Source organism: Pteropus medius, unplaced genomic scaffold, assembly GCF_902729225.1.
Source record: "Pteropus medius unplaced genomic scaffold, Ma_sr-lr_union100, whole genome shotgun sequence".
NCBI lineage: Eukaryota > Metazoa > Chordata > Mammalia > Chiroptera > Pteropodidae > Pteropus > Pteropus medius.
In genome coordinates this window covers 1,693,980-1,706,275 of record NW_024352947.1, presented here as the reverse complement: position 1 = coordinate 1,706,275, position 12,296 = coordinate 1,693,980, and the positions used below count along the sequence as shown (strand labels likewise).

The window sequence follows — 12,296 nt, the reverse complement described above, 5'->3', positions numbered from 1 at the left end:
AAAAGTGAGACGGCTCAGCGAACTGCACATCCTGGTGTTCAGCTGAAGGAGGTAGTTGGGATGCACGTTATGCCCGAAGCAGGCCAGGGATGAGTGCCGACTTCTTTGCCCCCGTCAAAGAGGCAGAAGACGGGCTTAGACCGGAATAAGGAAATTAAAAGAAAATGCTGGTTTAGAGAAACCCAGTATGGTTGCATGTCATCCTCCTAGCCGATGTAGGAACAATCACAAACATAACGAAATTACCAGCACTGCACTTGAATCAACTTGAACAGGAAATAAATTGCTAACAAGTATCCAAGAAATTAAATTCTATAAGAATGTGCAAACACAAAGCTGCCAGTGGCATCCAGCTTGGAAGGCTGGAGCGTTTTGTGAAACACATCTGAAAAATACAGGAGAAAAAGCAGGTCTCAATTTCCTACTCAAATGCCTCTTTCCTTAGACAATTCAGTTGGAGAGTTCTGACCTGCTTTGGTTCAAGGCAGAGGAATTTGGGGGTCATACAACAGTGGGCCCACGTGTCAGTGATTTTTAGCACCACACAACATAATGAAGTTAAAACAAAAACAATTTTTTAGAATATTTACTTTATATAAATTATGCAGGCAAGTGATAGGATATCCAGAATATGCACTTCTATCCTTTCCCTACATAAAAAGGGAAACGAAAAAAACAGGACTGTCTCAGAACGTCACCTGGCTCCCTCACCTTCTTCAGAACTTTACTGAGGCGTCACCGTCTCAGCTACTCAGAAGTGCAGCCCTCACCCCCTCAGCACTTCCGGCCACCCTTCCTCTGCTCACCTGTTCTCTCCTTAGCGCTCACCTTCTAGCTACACTATAACTTACCTTTTTATTAGGTTTATTGTTTATTGTCTAGAACAAACATCAGCAAACCCTTGAAGCCAATCTGGCCCACCACTTGTTATTGTAAATAAAGTTTTATTGGCACAGTGACACCCACTCGTCTATGGCTACTGTACCTGTGGCTACTTTGATGGTACAACAGCAGAGTATGTACGACAGAAGCTGTATGGCACATGAAGATGACAGCATTTTCTCTGGCTTTTGAGAGAAAAGTTTGCCAGCCCTTGATCTAGAATAGAAGCTTTACAATGACAGGAAACTGATTTGTCCGATGCCGTGTCCCGACTGTGTCATGTAGCAAGCGCTCACTAAGCACGTGTAAGAGCATGAACGGAGGGCGCCTTCGAGGCAGAGGTGTTTGCTGCTGCGCTCTTCTGCTTTGGCAGCTTACGTAAAGGAGGGAAACTGCATCACCATCACGCACCTTGGACTGCGCAGAGAAAGCAAACAGCTCTGCGGGGTAGCCACGCGTACCTCTCAGGTGTACACTGACCGAGAGTGTGTTCAGGAGACTCTTCCCATTTCAGGGGGGCACATACACTCCTCGAGTGTGACGAGCACAGGCCCACGGAGACTACTCTCGGTGACCAGAAACCGATGAAGCAGCACGAATCCCCGTATCGCCTAGATTTTCAGGGAGGCTCACGTCTCACTGCCCGCTTAGCAAGTACAGCTGTGTTTATAAGGTTCTGTGTCTGACCGCCTGGTCCCCAGAAGAGGGTTATCTGGGGTCCCGAGCTCGGGACTGGAGGAGAGAAGGGGCTGGCGCCAGTAGGTCTAAACTCCTCCTGTATCTCGAACCCAAGAGAAGAACCAGGAAAATGCTCCCACTCCTTCTCGTCCGAAGTACAGAGGGCATCCCGAGCCTTACAGAATCAGTGGTCGTCCGAGAATGCCACGCGGGAAAGACCACAGACGTCGTCTCAGCCAGTGTGACCGTCTCCCAGAGACGGCGTGGTCCAAAAATGTGCCCAAAGGAGACTGTGTTGGCGGCAGTGCCAGGCTGAGTGTCCCGGTGTCCTGTCTTCCAGCCGGCGCTCTGCCTGCGCTGCTCCTCAGTGCCCCCACAGGGACAACCGAGCCGCACTCGGTGACCTGGCCTCCATCTGCTTTCCTGGCTCAGGGCTTCGGAGATGAGAAGTGTGATCCCCATAACTCCCACTCCGAGAAGCCGGCGGGGAGGCCTCCTCCTGCCCACTGAGATGCTGTTGCATTTGGCGACCACTTCGCTATGCACCCAGGTTAGCATCTTCCTGTAGATGAACATGCGTGTTGCCCAGTCGTCCCAGAGGAGATTTTTAAAATGCTCCCTGCTCGCCCCATCGCCACTAATGCCACCAGCACCAAGATCAAATTGTTATCATACCAGCAGCAGCCACATCAACTGCTTTATTTTCGTTTCACCTGATGAGCAAATAAGACAGATCTGCAGGAGGCAAGGAACAGCCCTCCAGGCACAGGAGCACCTGTAAATGAGGCAACTTAAGTAGCAATGTGTTCTGCTTCTGACTGATGGTGCCAAGTCCCTGAGCCTCCAGGGGCCTCGGGTGTTGGCATGGCAATCTCTCAGGGGTCCTCCAAATCCCTTCGATTCTAGGAAATACACCATAGGAGGCAGAACTCAAGAAAATGGTTTCACCATGTGATTCAGATGATAATTAAGGAAAAATTTGCTTTTCTATTATTATTCCTCGTTTCATCTCAGAACATGCTGACCTGTCTTCATTCACAGAGATCTGCAAAATGTCCCGGGTGGTCTGGGCTTAGTGTTGTAGGACCCTGAGGTGGCTGACCTCTTGAGGTGCCACTCCAGGCTTGGAGGAAGCAACGAGGAATACAAATTTGCCTTTAAAACTTTTTTCAAAGATTTCTGGGACTTTCAATTCTATTTTATTCTTTTAATGAAGACTAAAAAAATACCTTAATCTCCCTAAATATTCCTTTCTTTAATCTAAAGATTACTGCTTCTCTGATTGATATGCGGTAGCATATTGAACAAGTTGTAAATTTGTAAGTGACAGATAATTCAGGAACTATGAGACAGAAAAGCCACTTGAACATAAGGAAGAAAGTGACAGTGACTCATGCACTGTGGGCATGAAACAGGTGCATTTTACCAGAAAATTATCTGATTTTAACCAAAAAAGCTATTCTCGCTTCAGCAATAAATGGCAGCTCTTTGGTTAGAAAAACACATTTCCATTGTTAGGAGTTAAGATTTGCATTTTTTTCCTTTTTCTATAATTTCTTTCTGAAAAAATTTTCTTTCTTTTCACGATTAAGTTTTGACTTCACCATTAATACAGGGATCTATTTTCCTCACTAAAAATAAGACCACTTTAATATATTTTGCTTCTCACCCCCGATACCACTGTTTTTTACCATCTCCAATGATAACCAACATTATGATAGTTTGAGTGTTATTACCCACCTCTTACAAGCACTTTTAAATCCATATGAATTTGGATACGCATAGAAAACATACCACATTCTTCTGTTTCATTACATTTACAGTTACTATGCATGTCATCCTGCAACTTGTTGTTTGTTTGTTTGTTTGTTTAATAGAGAAATACTTCTGAGATACACCTATTCTGAAATGCAGATAGAAAATTTTTTTTTAGGCGAAGCAACCCTTGGTTGACCTCAGATTACAAGGACCTTGTCAGCTTACAATCCCTTATTTTTAATTTTTTACGCCTATAGCACCTGGTCTTCCTAGGTGGTCTCCCATCCAAGTACTAACCAGGCCCGACCCCGCTAAGCATCCGAGATCAGACAGGATCGGGCTTGTTCAGGTTGGCATGGCTGTAGACCTGCCGATAAAAAATAAATAAAAAGACAGGGCACAGTCATTCCTTTTGAACGCTGTTTACAAGCATCTTCTACATTTTATCCATTCTTCTACTGATGGCATTAGGTTGTCTCTAAGTTTCTGCTGTCGTAATGACATAAGAACATTCTAACTCATCATACCTATGTGACTCTATGTCTGCATTCTTTGAAGACAGACGACAGAGGGCTAAGTTTCTGGGACATAAGGAAAGCACAGCTACAGGCTACTGGTTCTGTCGATCATCTGCCCCCGTGGCCAAGGCCATCTTCCCATCAGTAGTGGAAGGCATTGCTTTCTCTGACCTCATCAGCTCTTTTCTTATATTGCTAAATTCTTTGACAAGCTGATGAATGTGAAATCCTAATACTTCATTAGGATTTTAATTTGCACTCACTCAGTTATTAGTGAGGTTGAATGTCATTTCATTAACTGTCCATTCTGAGTTTCCTCTTTTGTGAACTGAATGCTTACATTTCTTATTTTTTCATTTTTTGGTTTATCCTTTCATTATTCATGCATAAAAGTTCTTCATAATTCTTCCATTACACCAGGCTTTAATGGGTTTCATGTTGTCTTTTGTGATATAGAAGTTTTAAATGCTGATGTAGTTATATTTAATGATATTTGCCTTTATGCATGTTGCCCTTTTTTTCTGTGTTTTGTTTAAGAAAATGTTCCCATTCCACGGTTGTATAGATATCCTGCAAAATTTTTTCTAATAAATTTGAAATTTTTTATGTTTAGGTCTTTAATTCACTGGAAGAGATGTATATTGGTTGTACACAAACTCTAATTTTACTTAGTTTCATAAGGCTCACTCATTGGGAAATCCTAATTATTGAATTATTTGTTCTTTCCCAGCTGTTGGGAAGGCCATCAATCAATGGGCCATGTTCTCCCATTGCAAAAAAATAAAACTAATTCCTCTGCTCTTCCACCAACTTCGGGAACACTCTGTAACAGTGACACAACCTGGCCTCAGGTTCTAATGTGAAGACGGCTGGACTAGATTAAATGTTCTTCATGGTCCCTTGAAGCCTAGACAGACTATAAAAGCAAATGTCATAATATTTCATATGCTTTATTCTTCATTCCTCGGAAATATTTTATTGTTAGAAATGGAGACGCACCTGGGTTTCTAATACCATTCTCCGACCAAAGGAACCAGGGCTCCTTGGAGAAATGACCGATTCCAGGACTGGGGCGGGAAACGTACAAAATGTGCCTGGAGCATCTTGTAGGACCAGGAAGTAAGAAAGTGCTCAAAACAATGACAAAAGTGTCACACATGGCGACGGGGGTAAACCACAGTGACAAGGGGGCTATGACAGAGAGCCATCGGAAGAAGCTGAGACAATTTGAGCAAGCAAAAGGATAGTGCTAGACTGTAACCCAAAGTATGGACAAACATCAACAAGTTCACAGTGCCGAGTGTAAATGACCAAACAAGTCAACGGGAGGAGAGATGATTCTCTCCTGCAGAAGAATTCCAAATGACTTGGGTAGACAACCCCCTTAGGTGTGAGCCAAGCCCACAGTGACATCCTTCCAAAGAGGACAGGGTGGAAAGAGGGGAGAAGGGGAACTTTTCCCTCTTCCCTCAGCCCGGTGGTCAAGTCCAGCACCCACAGTGCTGAGTCCTGCTGGCGGCATGTACTCTGGACATGATGTGACAAAAATGGCCTCTGGGGTCTTCTCCAAAACCATAACCCCAGTCTAATCATGAAGAAAACATCACAAAGATCTCAACCGAGGGGCAGTCTACAGAATCCCTGCCCAGCACTCCCCAAAACTGTCCAGGTCACCAAAAACAAGGTAAGTCTGAGAAACTGTCACAGCCCAGAGGAGCCTAAGGAGACACGATGACTGAAAGTAATGTGGTGTCCTGGATGGGGTCCTAGAGAAGGACCTCGGGAAAAAACTAAGGAAACGAATAAAGTGTGGACTTAAATTAATAATATGGCATCCACACCGGTACATTAACTGTGAGCAATGTGCTGTACTAACATATGGTGTTAACAGCAGGGTGTACGGGAACTCTGTACACTACACAATTTTCCTGTAAACGGAAAACTAGTCTAAAATAAAAAGCTTATTTACATAACGTAGAGTGGAGAGACGCGAGCCTATCTTTTCACGCAGGGACGTCACTGACAGGCTGAAACCCTGTGGCCAGCAGCACAGCTCGTCCCGGCCAGAGCGCTGCCTCCCCACCAGATGAGTCAACGCGTGCTTTTCAAGCACTTGGAGTGAGCACGTGGGTGTAGCCGGTTTGCACCCCTCCACCAACCTTACCAAGCCTGCAGAGATGACAGCTGGCGGGGCCGGCGACGGATGCACCGACACGGACAATCATTCGGAGCCCGTCATCCCCAAGATGGGACATCAGAGGAGTCACTCAGGAAGCTTCAGACACACGCAGCAGTGCACAGTGTCATCAGCCTATGGTTCTGCCATCTTGCTCACTGAACTCTTTTCTTTTCCACTGAATGGGAAAATTTTCTTAAACTTTGGGACCTAGAAAAAGTTGACTAGCGACAGTACTGCTACCTCCACTGCATCGGCCATCCTCCTGACACGCCCCCGTAAGCCACAGGGTCATTATGACGAGACAGAGGGGCTACTTAGGTGGAAACAGCTGGAGTCTCATAAAGCACAACACAGATGAATACTCCGGTGGCATGACTGGCCACAATGACAAGAGCCATTCATTCAACATCGGAAATCCAATCTCGGACACTTGCAGCACGTGAATTAACGAACAGAAGGCACCGCGGCCCCACCTCCATTTTCCAGAGCTCATTTATCAAGTCGTGTCTGAGGGGAGAGATGCCCCCTGCATTGTTGGCTTTGCCAGTTATAGTAAGAAAAATGTTCGCAAACTAATTTAAAGCCTTGATGTGTCACGAGCATGAATATCCCTCTGAAAGCCAAGTACTCTGAGGCTGGGAGACCCCTTCCTTGCTGCTCATCCTGACCCAGCAGCCCAACCGCAGCCATCGTCCTGGAAAGAAGATGGTTCTATCCGGGGCTTTGTCATGAGGCCACACAGATTTCAGGGCCCAACTCCCCAGTCTGTGCTCTATTTTCAAGAAGCCAACTGACAAGCATCCAGTCCTTTTGTCTCCTGGCTTAAGATTTGTTTCTTCTCCTTCTCTCCCTAAATTTAAGTACTAGACCTTGAGGGAGATGTCAGTGTCACTGTCGCACAGGAGCTGCCATCTCTCCTTGATGCCAATCACAGTGACAGCCGGCGGGGCACTGAGCAGGCCGAATAAAGGAAGCGTCTCCCCACAATTCCTCACCCCTCTGGCCTGTCCACTCAGACTCTCACAGAGGGCCAGCTGCGCAGCTTCATGTAGCAGCTTGATAATGTGCTAACTCACTTCTCCACTGCGAAAATCAGAAACAGCTGGATTTTAAAATTTCCATTAGCAGTGAACTCGGATCTCCCCCAGCTTCAGTTCCGTTACTGCTCTCGACACAGAGGGGCACTCGACAGATGCTTTCGTAGTCTAACCCAGAAATCTATAGCATTCCTCGTGTACAGCGATGGCTTATCAAACCGTCTCCTGTGTCAAGTGACGGGTGACCCCTGTCTATCTTAATAATACCCTGTGGCACCCAGTAGCAGGCCACACACAGGATGTCAGCATCAAATACCCTGCCGCCCAGCCACATGTCCCCTGCCATTGCCTAAAACTGAGAACAAGAGTAAGCTATTTCTGTCTTAATAACACCAAACCTAAATCTCAAGCAAAATCAAAGTGAAAGGTGAAGACTTAAATTCCATCTTTAGTTTCTGAGTTGGACTGCAACCCTGATTAACTACATACATGTTTATTAAACTGGGAGCAAGAAGCTGTTTTTCACCAACAAAATGAAAAGCAGCCCCTGGTTTCTCCCACTTGCACACATGAGTTCTTTGCTGAGTTAGAACCTCTGTCATTCACTGCGAATGTTCATGTTTTAAAATCTTCAATGCCCTTGATACATAGAGATTAGAGTTTCTATAATTAAGGAGATATATTTTGCAATTTTATAAACAAAGGGTTTTGCAAGAGATGCAGAGACAAAGACACCAACCCTGTCTTCATAGATTTTAGTCTGGAAAGGAAATGTATGCAAAAAAAACCCTCTGTAAGGCAGTACAAACATACAAATGGAGGTCTGAACAAGCACAGGACAGGAGCGCAGGGCTCGGTCCCTGCGCGGCAGAGGCTGGGTTCAGGAGGACAGTCTCAGTAGGCAGGAGAGACAGGAGGGTGGCAGCCTGAGCTGGGCAAACATTGTCATCAGGGAACAGAGCCAGCAAAGGCATGATGCAGGAATGCTGAGGCTGTGCTGAAGAGACATCAAACAGAATGGCTGAGCTACGGAGCAGAGTCTGCATATGAAAAAGCGGAAGCCAGCCTGGGATGGCACCAAGCGATGACTCGAGGAATCTAGGCTTCGGCCTCTAAGAGTTAAGAAGCTCCGGAGGGATGTGGCGCAGCATGATCAGAGGAGCATGATCACAGCTGCTCTGGGGAACTGCTCTCACAACGTGCCTCATAGACGGACAGGGCAGCAAAGAGGAACGCAGGGTGACAAGTCTGGAAATCCTTGAAAGAGAAGGCCAAGAAGAGGGAGAGTGTTCAGAAGCTCTGCCATGAATGATCATTCAGAACTGGAGCTAAAACATCCTTTAGCGCAGCAGTCCCCAACCTTTTTGGAACCAGGGACCAGCATTCCTATGAAAATCTAACGCCTGATGATCTCAGGTGGAGCTGAGGCGGTGATGTCAGCACTGGGAAGCGGCTGCAGATACAGATGAAGCCTTGCTCGCTCAACTGCCGCTCACCTCCTGCTGTGTGGCCCCGTTTCTAACAGGCTACGGACTGGTACCGGTCTGTGGTTTGGGGGTTGGGAACCCCTGCTTTAGTGTATTCTGCGTTGGTGGGGAAATAGGACCAGGTGGGAAAAGCAGAGCTACCCCAACTTGTCCCCGAACAGCTTAGATACAGGGGGTGCCATGAGTTGCATCTGTCCCATCTGTCTTTCCTCTCCAGGCTTGAGGCCAAGAACTGAAAGTCAGATCCACATGTCGAGTGCCTACTGTACAGTGATAATGGAATAGCGAGAAGACCAATGGCTGCATCGTAAATGAGCACGAGGCTGAAAGGCTTTGCACAACTGCCCTAATTAACTGTCCGTGATCCTACAGTGCAGGCTTCACAGGCCGCATTCTGTGTCGCACTCAATAGGCTGAAACTTGCTAAACATTTGTTAAATTACTCATCTTTCATAATTTGAAAAATGGTCATTTAGACATATTAACAAAACACAGTGTTTTCCACTATCAGCAGATATTAGACGTTACTTTTAAATTTCTTTAAACTTCATTTTCCCAACTTTATCGATATGTGACAAATAAAAACCACATATATTTAAAATATAGAAGGCAACGTTTTGCTGTACGTGTGTATTGTGAAATGATTACCACAAGCCAGCTAATCACATCACCTCATAGAGTTACCTCTGGGTGTGTGTGATGAGAACACTTAAGATCCATTCTTTAAGCAAATTTCAAGCACGCAGCGCAGTGTACCATAATCACCATGCTGTACGCACCTTAGCTCTCCAGCACTCACTCATCTGACAGCTGGACGTTTGTACCCTTTGACCATTCTCTCCTCTACCCCTTCAGCCCCTGACCCCTGGCAACAACATTCTATTCTCTACTTTCATATGACTTCACCACCTACCCAATTATCATAGTTTCTCTGATTAGACATTTCTTTAAATCCTGTCTCGAAAACTCTCCAATACAGTAGCCACTAGCTATATGTGACTATTTAAACTCATTAAAATTAATTTTAATGAAATCTAAAATGAATTAATTTTAATAATAATTAAAATTCAGGGTCTCGTTAAAACTCGCCACACTGTGAGTGCTCAGAAGTCACACGTGGCTAGTGGCTGCTGAACCAGGCGATGCAGGCAGACTCTCCTCACTGCACACAGCTCGTTCAGATGGCATTGCTCTGCGGCCTCACGTGGTGTCCTGGAAAAAATACTTCCCTAAACTGAAAGTCTCGGCCCTAGTCAGGGGCCGCATCTCCTTCCAAGGTCCCTCCCCCTCCTCCCCCGCCATATTCCGCCCCGCTTACTGCATTATTTCAGCAAACAATTTTTTGCATCTGTTCTCCATCGGGAATAATACTAAGTGTGAGGACACAAACCGAAGTCAAACGTGAGTTTTGCCCTGAAGGCGTCTCCCGCCTGGCAGAGGAAGGAAGAATACATCCATTATAATTAGATGTTGTCATATCTGCAACACAGATGACGAAACACAGACATCCGAAATATACGGGGGCATGAGGGGCAACTTCGAGAGGGTGACTGAAACGTAGATGGAATATCGCCCGGGCAACTGAAATCATGGACCCAAAACTACCTCTGTCGGCTCGGGCAGACCATAAAATCGAAACACCGAGGGAGAATTCAATCGCAGAACAATGTTTCTACTGTGAGCCATCAAAATTTAAAGACACAGAACAATAGCATATGTTGATTACGGATACATAAATCTATCCTTCGCGCTTTAGTTTTTTAGCGAAAAAAAGAACTGAAGCAAATACGAGCAGGTTAGCAGTTGTTCACTCCCACCCCGGACTCTTATGAAATTTTACAAAATAAACAAAGGAAGTGAAGGCACATTAGGAAAAAAAAAAACCATCTTACGGTGGAAGAAGGAACGGCGCCCACGCGGGAAAGGAGCTCCCTGGGACGGCGGGAGACGCAGACGGGCTCCGAGGGCCGGTGACAGCAGAGTCGCCTCTCGGAAGACAGGTCACGCGCGACGCGGGAACAGGGCCGAGGGCCAGAGGAGCAGGCGTCCTGGGAAGCGGCGACGTGGGCGGGGCGTGGCGGAGGCATCGAGGCGGCCGGCCGCGGGGTCCCCGGGGATCTTAATGTCGCCCCGCACCTGCCCCTCACCCGTGGGACAGCAGGACAGCAGGCGCGCACGCTGAAGGCCGTGGCTGCCGGCCTGGAGCGGCTGCGGAGACCGGGCTCCCTCTGCCTCCGACGTCGGTCACGCGACAGCCCGCTCGGCGCGTCTCGAGCACGCGCGACGAGGGACGACTCCGCGAGGCTCCCCTCAGAACTGTCCCTGGACTTCACCTCCACACGGCTGAGCCGCTGACCGCCACGCAGCTGCGGACGGCCCCTCGCTCTGCCGTGCCGACGGCGGGGCCGCGCTCACGTGACGTGCTACGTGGCGGTGACACGAGGCGACGCCTTCTCAGGAGCGGGTGCCAGGCGCGCCCGCGGGAAGCAGCGGCTTCTCTGCCTGACTCCAGGGCTGACCGCTGGTCAGCGCTGTGGCCGTGCGGGCGTGGACGGGCGGGGAGGGGCACGTTCCCGGAAGGGACGTTGTGACCGCCAGTGTGAGCGCGCCAGGGAGCCCACGAAGCCCCCCGAGTCTTCGTTTCCCCCTGAGCCCTCCTCGTTCGCCTCCGCTCAGCGGAACTGACTGGCCTTCCAACTACACTCGAGCGGCGGAGCGCCGGGACGGCGTGTGCGCGCGTGCGCGTGCGTGCGTCCGTGCGCGCGCGCGCGCGCGCACACACAGTACTATTGATAAAATGCCCCACCTGCTCAAGCACGACACACCGCGGAGTGCCCACAGGGGAGGATGTGGCCACTCGGTCAGGACAGTGCGAGCAGCCACGAGGATAGCGCAGACGTGGACAACGCCATTCCCTCGCTCTTCTCGCGGGCTCTGCCATCCCCGAAGAGCCCGGAAAGAGAGGCCGGAGATCCGGCCAGCCTGGGGGCTTACCAAGAGCCTGCAGACGCTGGGCCGAGTGAGGAGCGGGTCCCACCTGCCTGCACGACCTCCTGGCTGGGTGGGGGGATGTGGTGACACCCACGGCCCCTCCCAGGACGCCTGGAATCGGAGAAGCTGGGGCACTTGCTGTCCGACAGTGCGGTTTACCAGGGACCAGCAGGGGACCTTGACGTCCCCTTCCTTTCTGTTGCTGACACCTTGAGACTTGTCCAAGAAAAGCCTCCATCCTCAGGGCATCAAAAGTGTTTAAAAGGAACATGGATGGACACGGCCTGGCAGACTTCATCACAGATCTAAGCAGTGACCCCACCACAGATCAGCAATCAGAAGATGCCCAGGCATCGCCCATACCTCTTTTAATAAAAAACCTCCTCCACCTCATCCAGGGCTTCCACCCTCCTGTGCCCATAGCTTTGGTCACACGTTACCCCCTGTCCGGCTCTCCCTCCTCCTCCTTCCCCCCAAGCCTCTCCATTCTCACAGAAGCATTGGAAATCCTCAGGCCATGAACCTCTGTAACTATATCTGGCTGTCCCACCAATGAAACGTGTATATGGGCATTTCAGATATATTCTTAGTATTAAGTTCTAGACTATTCTTACCCCCATATCATCCATTAATAATGATGATTAATACCGGGCATTTATGTGAGCCTGGTATTGTACTATGTGACTTACACACTAGCTTGTTTACTCCTCCCGATGACTCTGTGAGGTAGGCCATTCCAATTACAAATGTGACATCCGAGGCTCGT

The 12,296-nt window shown here is 48.2% G+C and overlaps 1 protein-coding gene and 1 pseudogene across 1 annotated transcript in view; both read right to left on the bottom strand.

Annotated features, from left to right (window-relative positions):
* The window catches only part of SLC35F3 (solute carrier family 35 member F3), a 209,422-nt gene that overhangs the window by 146,052 nt on the left and 51,074 nt on the right, over positions 1-12,296 (bottom strand). The gene's annotated exons all lie outside the window — the stretch shown is intronic.
* LOC120592681 (uncharacterized) lies at positions 3,567-3,685 on the bottom strand (annotated as a pseudogene).